Here is a 17,151-nt window from a genome sequence, read left to right as displayed (position 1 = left end):
TATTAGCTATGATCCACCATATGATCCCATATTTTCCCAATAACATATGGATTTCTCTTTCTCCATAGTTGTATTATTTCTCTTCTTCCACCTTAATTCACACATAGCTGCCCATATCTTCATTATACAACATGCAGAAGAGAACACCTTGTTCTCTGTCCTGGCAGCCCCTATGATTGCTTCCACACAGGCAAACAATGGAGATCAGCACAGCACACAAAGTTCATCACTGCTATAAAACTCCACCCCTCGAGAACAGAGCTGCTTCCATCTCTTGGGCTGCTAGATAGTGACAAGAAAGTAAAGAACTCTGGCATCCTTTTGTAATTAAATGAGCTGGGCAGAAACAATTCATTAAGCTCCCTCACACACTACACAAGCAGCAATATCCTAAGGCTGCCCATGCCACAGTTCAAGACCAGTTACTGCTTTGCAACTCAAGCACAGAAAACATCAGCAAGTGGTGAAGTCACAGAAAACATCAGCAAACATCCAAAGTGTTCGTACAGGCAGCTCCTGTTCTAAACCACAACCCAAAACAACTGACAGCAAACAGCAGCTTTCAAGGTGAACAGCGCTGAAAACTGTGAAGGAAAAAGCACAGGAAGGATGGATGACTAGTGGATTACAAACATTTCTCCTCAAGAATCTGGGATTAGACAAGAAAGTAAAGCCCATATTAAAATTAATACTGAAGTTAAAGATATTGGTCTACATTTTACTGATCAGTATGATAACAGAAATGCAAATGATGACTTTTTGAAATGAACTTGAACAAATGCTTTAGATCCAGATTACTATAGTTTCTATAATGAGCTTTAGAGCCTGGAGGGACTTGGATACACATCAGCTGCATCAGGATCTTGTCAAACACTAGTGGGTTGTGTTGAGTGAAAAAGCCAAGAGCCTGGAACACGGACTGCCAGAACGCTGAGAAATACCTGATGGGGATTTTGGCTCAGGAAGTACTGACAGAGGACACAGCAAGGTTATCGAGCCATCTGGCAGTTCCCAAAAATATTCAAGGAAATCAAATATCAAGCTCCTTATGCCGAGGAGCAGGGGAAACAAAAAAAAAAACCTAAACACAATAAGCTAAAACTAACTAAACTAAACTAAAACACAATAAGCTCAGAAAATAGTGTCCACCTTGGGCCTAACAGAAAAAATGAATAAACAGTATCCCATTGATAAAATGCTGAGGAGATAATCTATGGATGCTTTGGGAAAACATAGGTCAAAAATGAACTAAGTTATCTAGCTGGAAGAGACTTGGAAAAAAGAATCACTAAATATTGCCATTCTCAGTTTGACATCAACGGCAGACCTCTGTCATTAAACTTCAAAAACAGCACAAATTATCACCACACTCAGACACAAGTAGTGGTACCCACTGACAACCAGGTACCCAGTCAAATGATGTTGGTACCTCAGTCATTTATCCCTCGTTCAACCAATCCTTAAACCTCACCATTTATGAAAACAGGTAAGATTTTTGAGAATTAGGATGCAGGAACGAGACTCAAAACCAACACAGAGCTCACATCTACTCTAATACTTCTGAGGGCACAAAGCTGCTGTGGTTTTCCCATCCCTCACTATTATAATCATCATACAGTCACCTTTCTCCTATGAAAAGTGGGAACATTTCCAGTGTACATCTAGACCACAAGAAACACTCCAGGGGGACAAACTTCCAGTACACTGAAGGCACACACTCCTCAAGAGCAGGGCCATAGAGGAAGTCTAACTCTCTACTCCAATCAACCCAAAGTGGTCTCAAGACCCAGAGCCTCTGAAGGAGAACCTGAATTACAAGTTACTGGGACACTCACTACTGCATCCCCAACAGCTCCCTGTCTGCTGACACAAGCTTTCCCTACTTCATGCCATAAAACAAACTCTGCTCTGCACAACATTATCTCGAAGACAGTCCCGCCCACATTTTCACCCCTTTTGTTTGACCACATTTCTAAAAGAGAGAAAAAAGCTTAAATAACCTAACAATGTTGAATCTCTTCAGCATTGCACACACTATCCAACTGGTTTCAGTTCAGGTTAAAAAAATATAATTAAACTCAGCAAAACCCCTCTAAACACACCAAAGAATTCCAGAAACTATTAAAGTGATATCACAGGCAGGATGATCTGTCACCCACAGATCAACAGCAGCTACATGGTTCAAGAGGAGCTGAGACCAACTCTTCCTCTACTTTGACAGAGTGACACTTGCAGAACTGTATGTCTCTGGCACTCTACTGCCACAGCAGCTCTACTCTACAGCAGCTCCTGCAGGAACAGACATTAGGAGCTCATTTTGTGTGTACTGGCCATAAAAAATACCAGGTGTTTCAGAAGGAGAAAGAACAACTTGGACAGAACGCATTTCAGCAAGGACAGTGTTTGAGGCAGTGAGCATTAAGGAGACATCAAAACACTGTGTGGGTCTCAACTGTTGTGACATTCCATGCTGCAGCAAGGCCAGCACTGTGCAGAGCAGCCGGCCCACACATCCTGCAGCAGGACAGCCTGCCAGTCCCTCCCTTGCAGACTCCTTTTTGCTCCAATATCCATCACAGAAGCAAACACCAGCCATATAGGTTTCTATTTTGTGCTCTGCTCTGTGCACTCCTGTCATAACTGACACATTGTGTCTGGGCTTTTTTTTTCATGACCAGTCAACAGGAATGTCATCAGTAAACTCAGAGCCCAGCACAGGACAGCATCCTAAACAATTACTCTAGGTGACAACTCCCCAACTATGACAGTCAGATGACAGAGCAGTGCCATTCAAAAACCGCTCAACAGCTGCAAGTGAGCTGGGTCAGACACTTGAGCAGCCCAGGCTGCAGCAGGGACGCCGCTGGCCCGGACAGGGAAGCCCAGGATGCACTGGAAACCTGCCCCAAAGTAACACCACCTCCCTGCCAGACTGAGGCAGGAGTTCCTCCAGTCACAGATACAATGTACTCATTTGTAACTCATGTGATAATACTGCTCGTCATGCTGAAAACACTAGAACAGAATTTCCTTATCCTAGTGAGCAGGAAAAAGGCTCTTGATCAAGGGATTTGGCTCAGTATTCTAAGCCTGATCAACAGTAAAAGCTCTACACCGCTGAGAACTACAGTGGTAACAGACAACAGCTGCACACACTATTCCAGCTCCACCCAAAGGAACCTGGAGAAAGCTCTGCCTTTGTTTGACCAAAGCAAACCAGGACCAACACTGAACTTGATGCATTTTGCAGCATCAACTCAGTTCCTTCAGAGCTATCAACCTCTGAGAAACCACCTGTCATGTAGGTTTGTTTACTCTTCTCAGTTTATGATAAACTCCCATAGAACAAGAACCTTAATGTTACCTTAATGTTATCCATAATTTATCTTTTAAAATTTCAACTTAGATTATTATTAGGAACCACTAATTTCACATTTAAAAAGAGCAGATATGCATTTTACTGCAAATCATGTCAAAATATAGGAAACCAAAATGGAAGAGAAAGAGAACAACCTGCAACCACCACTGACAAAAGGGAAATACTCTCCCCTGCTATTTGCATGCCTCCCAAATTGTTTCCCACCTCCTTCACTGGAAAGACATATGGCAAAAAGAACCCAAAAACAATTCCACTGCATTTTTCAGAAGACACAAGAGTATTCCTTTCACAGTATCTCAACCGACACCAGCAGTGACTACCACAAGCAGAAACATCTGAATTACAGCGAGGAGATTGTCTCTCGCTTCTGTTGTTACTTCTAAGAGAGCTTGAGACTGAATTTCTGGATGCAGCACTGGTTTGTTCAGGAATGCATTTAGAATTTGTTCTCAACACTGCTGGCCACTTTTCCTTCTCTTTGCCACAAAAAGCCAACATAATCTGAACAGGATCCAAGCTGTGCACTACTGACACTTTCTCCAATAGCTGCCATCGCTTTTTTGGTGTTTCACCTACCACCCCTAAACCCCCTGTTCCCCTCATGACCTTTCCAGCTCCCTCAGTGTCACTGTGCTTGCAGCAAGACAAGCTCAGCTGCCTCAGTAGGGTCAGGGACTCTGGATGCCAGGAGAAACATTCCAAAGCCACGACTGCTCACCAAGGCCACAGCAGGCAGCCACTGTGCTGTCACAGGGGGGAAGGGAACAACACCTCCCAAATCACCACAGCACACACTGCACTAACTGAAAAAAAAAAACCAAACCAAGATTTTCCACTGGGTCTAGGTAAAAGTCCTTTCTGCCCACTTGTCTGTGTCAGACAAACTGCTTAGACAGAACTGACACCCGAGTTGGCTCAAAAAATAAAGCCAAGTGCTTTCAAATGATTACTTGTGCAGCAAAGGCGTGCTGCTGGACCAACAATTAGATAAACACGCACGAGAGACGCTAAAGATCCACGTTACCCATTTTAATAAATACCAGCCTGTCAGAGGTGCTGGTAATGTACATCTGCAGAAAGCAGGCAGTACACACATAAATAAGATGTAACAACCAGCCACTTATCCCTGTGCCTAACATTACAATAAAAAATAAAATACTTCTTCCTCAAACCGGGAAAAACAGGGAAAAATAATTCAGGGTTGCACCTTTTTTCTCTATGTTGTTTAAATGGAAGCAATCTTGCATTGCTGAAATACTTTTACTTCTAAAGCACACGGTACTCTGCATCCTCCCACTCTCCAAGCAAAGAGCTCTGGCACTAAAACTTCAGAGGTGAGTGCCCAGCAGGTGATGATTACAGTGGCACAAAATGCACAAACCACAATATTAAATTGTGAGCCCCGTTCAATCACCTTAAGAAATAAAGTCCCTCACAAACCACAGAACTAAAAGCACAAACCATACCCAATAAAGCTTCTGTCTGAGCACAACACTCTCAACACCTTTCCAGCAGATTGCCCATGACCCACTGAAGGAAAGCAGCCTCCTCCCATCCCCTGACAGTGCAAGTCAGGGTCAGCTGTGCATGGGAACCATCAAGTGATCATAAACCTTTTGCTTAAAAATGTAAGTTAATGAATTGAAATAAATCTGTTGATTTGACACTCCAGTCAGGCCCTTGCTACTAAGAGGGACACTCACACTGTGCTTCCTGCTCTCCTCACCTGGTGCTCACCAAACCCAGCAAGAATCACTACAGAAACACATGAGTTTTATCACGTAAATAATGTTGTGTAAAACACACATGTAAGTAAAATAAATATACAGTCAATTCAGTTAAAGATTTTATCATCTTAGCTTCAACCAATTTTTTAAAAGCCTCCAACTCCTGTGAAACACAATTTGTCCTGAAAACAAAAAACAAACTTGCATTGTTCAGTGTCTGGGCCACAGCTTAACAAAATCCGCTTGAGTCAAAACACTCACGTGCCTACTCAGAGTCCACGACAGACAATCACACACCCTCATAAAGCAACACCTTGTGTGACACCCCGGCAGGATTCTGCAATACTTACCATCAACACTTACCATCCCAACGCATCCAGCCTCCTGGCATTTGTTTCACCTCCGTTTCTCCCTCTGTACACACCTGTCAAATTTTGTCCAAACCAAAAGGCATGACACAAGTAAAAAAACCACACCATTTGTGGAAGAAATCTTTATTGCACGTTTACAGCACATGTTGACCTTCACAAGTTTTCAGCTGACTGAATTCACCTTCTTTCTTCCTGTTGTTTATATGTTCTAAGCACGTTCCCACAATTACTTTTAAGTGTTCTTGCACACTGATGGCAATCCAAATCGCATTTCTCAGTGTTTAAATTAACATAATTAAAAATAGGAGTGACTGCACATGGTGTGCCTCATGGGTTGCCCAAGTAAACAGTGGCAGTGCAAATCCACTAGAGATTGCCATGCACAAACAGAAAACTCCGCTAAAAACACATATTATTTGGTCTTTGACAGATGTTAAACATTTTTGTTCCTGCAATATTTTGTCCAAATTACTGCCAGAGCACTTAGCTCACACTAAGTATTTCTGCTACTCCGCCTCAAATATTTGGGCTACCCAGTGCAGTACTCTAGCACATCTAGGGCTACAATTTGTTTGCATTCTCCTTTACAACTACAATAAATTTCAAGTCAGAACAAAAATCTTCATTCTTGCTGCCCCAAAGGGAAATCAGCATGAAATTCCTGACTTTAATTCTTAATTGAACAATGAAGACCATTCATGCTTTATAAAACCCCAGACAATGAACACGGACAAAAAAACCCTTATTCGATACTCCAAAGGAAAACCAAGACCATCTCTCCCTGTTTACAAACCTGGCTCAGTTCCACAGCTTTCACCAGTCACATGTGAGAAGCTTTTTCTCTCCTAAACATTTTCTATATTCTCATAAACTAGCCAAAAGTCTCAGCTTGTCTTTTTGGGGTTTTTTTAAAGTTTTCCTTGTCTTAATCAACTCTTATGTAGTACAACTCAAAAAATTAACCAAACATATTTGTTATGCAGCCATGGTGGCACAGAGCAACAAACCCCTCAGTAATGTGTCAGTCATTGTCACTCACCTTCATTTTTTTCCACAGGAAAGCGTTTGCGATCTGCTCACTGCACTGCTGCCTCCTCCGGCACCTCCTGTTCTGCCCTGCCCTGTCCTTCCACAGGCCTCGAAGTGGGAAAAGCAGCTCCATTTTCTCCTCAGAAGCAACACAACCACAGTTAGCATATTTTATTACCTTCCCTTAATCACGCAGTCCCCAGAACCTGTTTCTCCCCCTGCAGCCCTCATGGCCTTGATGTCCCTTTCGGTCCCTCGGGAGCAGTTTTTATTAAACAAACGGGCACCTTTTGCCACCTCCCAGCATTGGCACTAAGTTTTTTCAGGAACAGTACAGTTCACCAGCCGTGCCTTTCCGAAATGGCCAAAGCCCACCCCGTTGCTGCCAGCCTCCCCTCACGGGTCAGGCGCTGCAAGGAAGACTCGCCACCTCCTCTCAGCTCACCCCTGGCCAACCGATACCTACCCTTTGAGCTATTTCTTCCCTTTCTGCAAAGCCAAGACTACACCTGAGCCATGCCCCGAGCTGCAGCGCCTTTTCCTGCCTCCTCTCAGCGCACGGAGGGCCCCGGTCGCCCCCGGCCCCTCAGGAGCCCGCTCCGCCATCGCGCCGCCTCGCGCCTCGCCGCCACAAAACGGCGCCGGCGGGGCCCCCTCACGGCGGCGGCTGCGGCGCCCCCTGGCGGAGGGACGGGGAGCAGCAGCTCCGGCTTGGCGCCAATCCCGCCCGGCGCGAGAGCGGGAAAAGCCTGGAGCGGCCCAACAGCGGCCTGAGGGCCCGAGGCGCGGGGGGAAAGCGGCTTCCCCCTCATGGCACCGCTCTGACAGCCGAGCAGCTCACTGCTGGAAATCCTTTTCCATCTAAATAACCGATAAACACACCTCTGATAATAAACGGCCCTCAACAAAGTTTCCACGTAGTCAGTGAGAAAACCTAGAACCAGTGAAGAGAAGCCATACCATTGGACTTCTTCCATGAATTCACTTCAAAAGAAGAAAAAAAAAAAAGGCAGGAAACACAGAGGCCACAAGTTAATCCAAGTGACCAGTGATGGTGTTGCTTTACATCCCAATGACACTGCTACGTAACAACAAAAAAAACCCACAAAAACAAACAAAAAAAAATAAACCAAAACAAAAAAAACCCAAGCAAACAAAAAACCACAGAAAATAAACCCCACCTCACAAAAAAACATAAACAAAAAAGAAAAAGGCATTTGAGGTTTTTGATAGCACCATTTCGGCTACAAAACACACACTCCTATTGGGAAAAGGCCACTCTGCCTGTTAGCCTCGGCAGAATTGCAGCCATGGCAGTACCACGGTTTTGCTCTCCTGTACCAAAGCACATCCATCGCTTTTTAAAGCCCTGACAAACCCCTCAGGGACAGACTCCTTCCTCACAGACACGGCTGGGCCAGCCTGGGGAGGTCAACAACGACATGCTGACCATGCAGTATTCATCTCAGCACCAAGAGGAAAGGACAGATGGACTCGCTTTTCCTCTGAAGGAGAAGCGTGAGGTTGTACCAGGCAGCTTAAATCACAGAAAGGAAAAAGCAACAGAGAAGAGGGAAGGAGAGGAAGCAAAATTGACAAGGTAATTTACCATCTACTCTTTGTGTTTCAGGTAAAACACCCATCACTCTCTAATAAAGCTTTCAAAGTTTCCCAGATGCTCTCCAATGGAATCCTGGCATCAAGGGATTTTTATCCATCAACGCATTATTTTCTCTTGGTCTGCCATATATTAAGGACAAACTGGAACAAGCTCTACCAAAGCTCCTGCCTCCTCTCCTGGCATGGATGACACAACACAAAGTAACACTTTCCAACAGTAACAGCCTTCAAGAGACAAGAAGTAACAGAGCAGTACTAAAAGCGCCCAATCCCTTTCTCCTTGGATTGGGCAGATTTGTCTGCCAGCTGAGCTACTGTTGCCTGTAGCACACCACATTCTGGCTTGAATGCCGTGGCTTCTATTTTTAGTCCTACCAGGATAGATAAAAAGGAAGGAAAACTGGACTCTGTACTTCAGCAGATGGCATCTTCCATCCTGACTCCAGGGCTGAACCAGGGCTCCCAGGCTGCTGTTCGGGGCATTTGGGCACCAGGACTCCCCAGCTCTCAAACAGCCTCAACAAGGACAAAGTGTCTCAGCCACTTGTGTTCTTGGAAATGTCCATGTTTTGTTTGTAAAAGACAAGCAAGAGAAATATTGCCTCATCTTGAGAGTTACCCAAATGGGGCAGATGGAATCGTGTCACTTGGCTTGCACAGTTATTCACAGCCCCCCTTGGATTCAGCTCCTCTTTCCTTTAAGCACAGACTGCAAAGTCGTGTCCTTCAGCAGATTCACCTTGCACAGCAAGACCCATTCACTGAGCTTTATGTTGATGCTTTGTCCAGCTCCTCAGGGGCCTAACACAAGATCTCGTCAATATTTCTTTAGTAAAAACACTGGTTTCTAACCATAAATCTAAAAGGTATGTCCAAGGAATATAACAGTGTCATTTTCTTTTGGCCAGAGCACATGACTCCAGGGAGATTTGTCTGCAGAAGAGGTCACACGTGTAACATGTGCAAATTCAACAGTTGTGTGCAATTTCATTTTCCAAAATACACAGCAAAAAACTGGTACCCCAAGTAGTTTCAAATTTGAAAGCATATTGACTGCAGTAAAATCTTTACGCTGCAGAACAAAAGATGCAACACATTTTATGCATCTGACTGCATCTCAGGCAAAGATCACAAACACAAGGAGATTAATTGCAACAAGGAGAGGACAGACCCCAGAAGCCTGCGCTGTTCACTAAACAAAGCCAAAAGATCTCCCCCAAGGTACAGGAAATTGCCTAGCACAGTGACTTGACCTTTCACAGGTGCTGTCACAAAGTCAATGGACACCTGGTTTCTTGTGTACATTTCTTTTCTATGAGTATTCCTGGTCCAGGAATATTTGGGCACCTCAGTAAATAGAGGGTCACTGTACTGGCATCTTCTGATACTGGGCCAGCCACCAGCCAAGCGAAAAAGAAGAAGCAGATTTTAAGGTTCTGTTGTTCTATCATCTGTTCAAGGTCATTTAAGAAACTAAGACCTCAGGGGATGTCACTGAGACCTTCAAACGTGGCCTGGGCAGAAGACATCACTTGGAATTATTGCAACGCTCTGAGAAGACAGCTCTCTAAAAAAAAACAAATCAACACACAGCTACAACATTTTAAAAAAGAGGAATAGGTACTCTGAGTAGAGCTAAGTTTTAAAATTTTCAGTGTGCATCTCTGCTGAGGAACAAAGAGCCTCTCACAGAAATGTAGCAGTATTTCTGCAAAGATCAGAACTAGAGGCTGCAGTTACTTCAGATGCTCTGCCCACAAAGAACACTTTCATTTCTTGCTTTGTGTATGATTATGAAATTAATTTTAAAAAAAGGAAAGCTATTAAGAATTCAATTTGACATTCTACTTGTAAATCATCATACATAACAGCACTTCTGATGGAGTAATTATTAACTACATATTAATGTATTAAGATAGATGTGTTAAGATTTTGACACAATTGTTAAGAGTATAGGGCTTGCCATTCCCCATTGATTTCCACCAAGTACATTCAAAGTAGTACTTTCTCTATACCCAAAGGTTCATTTTTGTTACACTAACTTGAACTTCTTGATTAAATTTCAGATGGGTGCACTGCAATCTCTCTCTCCTGCCTTCTCTGCCAATAGATCTCAGAATCTTCATGGAAACGAAACCTTATTTTAAAAGCTACACCACCTACTGGGATTTGTTCTTAAGTATCTGCCTTCTGCCTGCCAACAGGTCATGCTTTAGACACGGCTGTGATCTCATTAAACACCCCTGCTCTGCCTCACTTCAGCCAGGAATGCACTGAAGGGATAAACACCATAGAAGTCTTCTTTAAAAATCATGCCATTTTTAACTATTGATGGATTTTCCAGGAACTATCCATCAATAGTCAATATTAACTGCAAGATCCCGCTCTACATGTGAGAGCTGTTGAAGATTTGTTGCCTTAAGGTGCTTGATGACGACTGAAGTATCTGTATAGGTTCTCTTCACTGCAGTTACTTGGTTGCCACCCCTGACACCACTTGCACATCAGGCTCAAAGGGCAGTCTGGCTGTGCTGGCTGCTGGCAGTCACTGCAGAGCAGCAATAACAATGACCAGGAGCATCTCAGAGCACCAGTGAGGCTGAGCTATGGTTTTCATATCTGAAGTGAAAACCTAAGTTTAATAAAGCTGAACTGGACAAACAGCCTAACCATGTGCTTGTGGGAAGGCAGAGGTGCTGAGCAAGTCAGCTGGGGAGAAGGCAGATAAACCTGGCAATGAGCTCCAAGGCAAAAGGTACAATGATTATTTCAAATCACGGAATGAACAAATGGGAAATACCTCAAGCCCATGCAGAGCAGAGGGGAATGCCATCAAACCTTGGTCCTGGAAACTTGTGGCTCAGTACTCTGCCTGTCACTTTAGTTCAATCCAGGTAACAAACATACAGCTGGCTGTTAGGCTGTTCTCCTCCCACAGCATCAAGGAATGGGTTAATTGTAACCTTCCATCAGGGGAAGGTCACAAACTCCCCTGAAAAAAACATTTTTAGCTACCTTGGGGACTAATAATACATTTTATTCTGCTTTTGGAGAAACTGACTAAAGCTCCAGTGCCACTCAGCATCTTTCACAGACAAGGCATTGTCCTGGACAATTCAACACCTGCAATACAGAGCCTGGTGACGGTCCCTTCACAGCCACGGGTCTCTTTCACTGAGCACACAACATGTTGAAGGGTGAAAACCAGAAAACTTCTTGGCTCACAAGAGCCCTGCAACTCTCTTCCTTTTCTTTCCTCCACTTTCACAGCTTGTTGCTACTCTGAACATGGTATTGGCAGGTGTCTCAATAAAAATGCCTTTGTTCTTATAAGCAGTTAATATTCTATCATGATCTGAAGATGCTTGCCCTAAACTCTATTGGAAACCTTCACAGGGGAGAGAACCAGGATCCTGGTCAGACACAAAGAGCCATACGCCATCTATTTCCATGCAGACCTGAAACTTTCCCTCAGCACTGAGCAGTAAAAATACATATCCCTTTCTGCTAAAGGAGGTGATAAAAGTTCCTGTCTTTTGCCACACGGCAAAAATTGACTTGCCATGATTTTTCTCAAGTTTGTGCTCTTAGTGAGACATTTTGAAAAGTGATTAACATGAAGGACTACTTCTCTAATTGTAATAACCTTTCCTATCCTTTCAGAATAAATTTTGTTGAACACTTTTCATGTGATTTGCTTCATTATCTTTTCATTTCCATCATCTTTGATGACACACCATTTAATTAGGTTTATTGTGCAGTATGGATGGTTTAACTTGTGCATTCAGCACATGCATTCCATTTGACTAACGTAATACATCTTATTCATGTCACTGTCACCATCCATTGCAAAAATTAATAAGGCATCATCCAGTTAAACTAAGTTTGCAAAAGGTTGTTTACGAAGTATTTGTCTTCCACAACATTATAGAATTCCTTATTGATGATTTTGCTGGTGTTCTGTGATCTCAGTCATAAATATTTACTTGTCAACAAACTGTGAAATGTTACCTTCCAGGGAGTCAGCCAGTGTTCTCCTCTAGTCATAAATATTACTCCCTCTGTTGTAGTATTATTAACATTGCATTTTTTCCTGTTATGAAATTTCACAGCCAGGAAAAGAAAGCAAATTGTCTTGTAGTTAATAACAATCATTTTATACACACATAACCAAAATCTCACATAACTTACAAATTTACTTTGGCCTGCAGCAAGAGGTGTATATTCACATCTTGTTAAATCTGCAGATAAATAGGTACTCCTGTGCACAAACTTGTTATTGTCAAGATATATTGTTCAATGGCTTAAAAAAAAGTATTGGCAGAGTAACTCAAAGCATTTGGCTGTGACCATTAAGGGTGCCTTAAAATCCCTTCTGCTCCCAGTATTTTTAACAGCTGCTTTTCCAAATGATCCGAGGTCTGCAGGGAAGAGTCACTGCTTTCTTAGCCCAGCTGATACAATTGTCAGACAGCACAAAGTCAGTCGTGCAGGGGGTTTGGTGAGCACCACTGAACTATTGAGGCTGCTGCTGAGCCCTTTCTAGGCCCATCTGCTCAGAGAGGCCACAAGGCCCTAACGCTGAGGAGCATCACAGGACAAAACCCTCCTGGGCTGACATCCCAACCAGAGCAGCAGTGCTCCCACCTGGAAGTGAGCTCCCTGGAGTGCCAACAGCCTCCCCCAGGACAAGGAGCTGCTGTGCTACTCCTGCAGCATATTCAAGCCCAGGATTCTGAGATGGCTCAGATGGTTTCCCAGAACTAAAAACTATCTAGTCATTAGTTTAAATAATTTCAGCCACAACACTTCTTTCTCCTGAAAAGTGCTTCCACTACTGCTCCGTGCTTCATTTTAAAATAGCTTCACTTCCAGCTTTTTTTTTTCCTATAAGCTGCTCTACTCAACAAAGAAAAGCAAAACTTCTGCACAGCAATAAAGAACAGCCTCATTCACGGTGGATCTCTTCTCCAAGGACTGTGCATTCCGTGCCTGTTTCGTCAGGGAATATCAGGCAGGTGTCCCTAGCCAGGTCACAAACACATCACTCAGGTAAGACCACACCAGGCATAAAAGATCTTTTAAATTCCTGCAGAACATCTGAGAGAAAATAAATAATGAAGGCCAAGGGCTGGATGTTCCTTCAGAATAACAGAGCTACTTTGTAGGTTAAACTTCTGCAATGCTGTACAAAGTGCTGAGGGGATCAGATGTTTGAAATAAAAGTCCACAATGAACAGTCATGGTTGCTATGCACCCACCCCTCCTGCAGGTAAAAAGACAAAACATGTTTTCATCCCAACAATAAGCACATGGTAATTTTTAAGAGGTCTCTTCAGGCTTTGTGACAGCAGTCAGGACTGTGTACTGAGGCATCAGCAAATGAGAAGGTGCAAATGCTTTGAAAGAGGGTGTCAGTCACAGACAATGTCAGTAAAGCTGGGGCAGCTCCAAAGGAAAAAAGCCAGCCACTGCTATGTCTAAAAGTCATGAGGAGATTCCAGAAAAGTAGTGATAATGGCTAGAGCAGAACAAGTAGATCAGCTGGGTATTAAACCCATAAATATTTTAATGGTGCCATTTCCTGAGTGCTCTGTTTTGTACAGCTACCTGAATGCATCTGTGTTTGAGATACATAAATATATACTTAAACAGAAAAGGTGTTTCATACTTGTGTCCTATTTTTCTCTTTTGCTTTGCTGCTCTGATGGTAGCTTGCTCTCTGAAGTCTATACATGAACAGTCAGATAAAATTCTAATTAAACTCATGCATTTCTAACATTTAAAATTATAAAATTAAATACCCAACAGGAACAGCTAGATGAAGAAAGAACACAAACTGTCTGAGATGGTGCGTTTCATAGTTCATGCCTTTTCAGCACTTCATTAGGCAAATCATTCACCATGAGCCCCACGACCAGCGCAGCTTCCTCAATGGGATTTGTCTTTCTGCTATTAAATTAATTTTCTGTGTCTGCTTCTTTTGCACTCATTTTACTTGCTGTACTCAGGATAAAACATGAAAATTTAGGGTCAATATATATGTATATAGATGTAAGTCTTGTGCTCAGAGAAAGAAGGAAAAATAACATGCAATATAAAGTTTATGCCCAATGTAAACAAGCAACTATAATCTGTGGTCATGAAAACTCTCAAGGACAAAAGCACAATTCTATTTTTTTAACCTCTGTATTTTACTGCAGGTTGAGAAAAGATAAAAATCTCTTGTCTGTGGTACAGACGTTTGGGGGCTATATTTTATAAACGGAAATAAAATGGCTAACCTTCAAGTTTTTAGTGGGTTTTTTTCCCCTTTACCTAGATTTTCATGCAGTGCTATTCTCCCTCAGGCTAACTACTTTTTTGTTGGTTGGTCTCCCTCTCACTCTAATATACTCATTTACCTCATGGAGACTGTACTTCACCCAGTTGTTTTTATTCTATCAGCAGCAACAGCAAAGAAACACTGGCTTACCTTTTTTTTAAGACTGAAAATTATAATCAGCCTCTGTAGCAATTGTTCTATTTGCAGCAGAACCTAGGCTGTACAGGGAAGGTGACATATTTCCTGTTAACCCTCCCATTATATTAAATATTTACAGTTTTAATTAAGAAAACTACGCTTGTATACAGTTGGATCAAAAGAGACCAATCCAATGCTACTGGTCCCATATTTCCAGAACAGGGATTTGAGGTTCAACTTCAGTTTTGGCCAGCCAGGTAACCGACCAAAGATAGCTGGAATGCTTAATGTCATCTGTGTTGTCATAACTATGAGAGAAGACAGCAGATAGCAGTGGAAAAAATAAGAAATATCTAAAATAAAAAATTATACTTCACATTTATTGGTACAGTGAAAGGGTAGATGTTATCAGTATCCAAAAACCACTTACAGCTCAGACTTAAGTTCCTCCAATGTGTTTTCTCCAAATGTTACCTGCGTGCCATTTACAAAACATACTTGAAAATATCTTTTATATTTTTGGGGGGGGGGTGGTATTTAAAAGACATTGTTGTTAAAGTGTTGAAATACTTTGTTCTTGGCAAATTTTATTTTTCATTCACACACTTGTTTAAAAAAAATGTTGCAATAAAAAGAAGCAAAACAAAAGACACAATATTTAGATAAAGCCATAAAACCAGTGTGAAAATGTAAATCCCCCATGTCCTCAATCCTTGTCTGGGTTCATACAATGAAGAACACTGACCTCTGGACTGATGAAAAGAAGCCTGACCCTTATATCAGCCACAATCTTATTGTTATTATTTCTGTGACATTCCTGTTATTATCTCAGTGGAAATAAGTTTTACACACTCCCCTGCAGTTTGCCTTGTCCCCCCACTCCTCTCAGAGGGTTTTTCCCATTTCCATATCACCCTTGGCTGGTTCTGACAGCAGTTCAATCCATGGGAACCCACTTAAAACTCCACCTTAAGAACTCTTACCTTAAAAATCCCTTTCCTGTTACTTCATCTGATAGTTTTGGGGAGGGACTCCACAGAGGACCTAAGCTATCCAATTACTGCTCAAGGATGGAATCAAAATGAGGAAAATGCACACAGATACAAGTGACTAGATTCCTGTTATGAGCACCTTCAAAAGGGATTTTTGTGTTATCTCTGTTCAGGAGCAGGAACTGAACAAAACCCTTAATCAGCAGCATCTACAGAGTTGGTCTGTGGGTTTTGCTAGAGCACAGCAGTACAGTTTGGTTAAAAAGGGTATGTAAGCTGTTAATGTGGAAGGAGAGAGCTGAAATAAAAGGATAAAGCCAATTTAAGATGTGGGCTTGAGTGCTTCTGGTTAGTGTGAAATTATTAAAATGAATGCTTTCAAAGATCCAATAAATCAACTGGATTATGAATCTTTTTTCATGTGGGTCTCTGCTCACCTAAAGCTCCACAGAGCAGCCATGAAGAGCAATTAAGGACACCCATAGAGAAGAGTCTGCTGTAACACTTCAGGCGCCTCAATTTCTTTCAGTCCCCATTGAAAGAATTCCAGCTGGTCCTCCTGTCCAATTCAATCCCTATTGGGTTTTCACCCAGAACACTGCCCTAATACTTAAGTTATACACAAGGGAATCTCAGCAGATTTCAGCAACTTGCCTCCTTGCTAACATAACACATCAATTTTTCACCTCCCTCTTTGTTCCTGCCAGTTTCCATCCTCCCAAAGATTCCAGCTGAAATGGATTTGCTGCTTGGTCACACACCAAGGCTTACTGAGCTATCAATGAGTAGGGCTTGGCTACATCCCACAAAAGCAGACACTTAATGTTTGAGCACTTCCAGCACTGCCCATAGAACAACTCCCAGGAGTCCAGAAGCATATCCTGGCAAAGCACTGTGCATCAGCATGCTGACATTTCCCTCTGCTCTCCACATTCTTCCCCACAGAAAAGTTGGGAACAAGAGCGAGCTGCCCCCGTGCCGCAGTGCCCTGGAGTTCCCACAGCTTTGCTGCTCTCTCTGCAGTGGAACTGCACTGCAGGAATTGTCCTCAGGCATTTCAAATGACACTACAGCCTTCAGTGCCCCTGCAGGGGACAGACTGTTTGCTACTGCCGAGTTCAAACAGCCACAAAAATGCCAAATAAGCTTCACAGTAAGGCTCAGCCATTTCATTATAAAGTCTATAATCAAGCAGGCTACTCAAGTGAGAATGCACACAGAGCCAGCTGGGAATAGAGGAGAAAAACAACCTAAGCCTTGCTCAAGACTGTCAAGGCACAGCTCAACCTTCAGTTCCATCCCCCTTGCCAGAATCTGCCCAACATTAACCTAGAGCTGAAATTACTTGGGCAAAGAGTTTACAATCTCATGGATACAATAAAGCCTGTGCAAACACACGGCTATTTCACCAGGATGCTTCATGGACATTGCTGAATCCCCTTTGTGCTGCCTTTTTCTCTTGGTAAACAAAGTTCTGTTAGAATGCAGAGGTAAGCAAGGGCATCCAGAGGATCCATAATAGGTGAGGCTGTTTCCTTCTGCTTCCCAACTACACTTCTTCCTTCTCAAC

The sequence above is a fragment of the Melospiza melodia genome, chromosome 5, assembly GCF_035770615.1.
Source record: "Melospiza melodia melodia isolate bMelMel2 chromosome 5, bMelMel2.pri, whole genome shotgun sequence".
Classification (NCBI taxonomy): Eukaryota; Metazoa; Chordata; class Aves; order Passeriformes; family Passerellidae; genus Melospiza; species Melospiza melodia.
Note: the sequence above shows the minus strand (reverse complement) of the source record.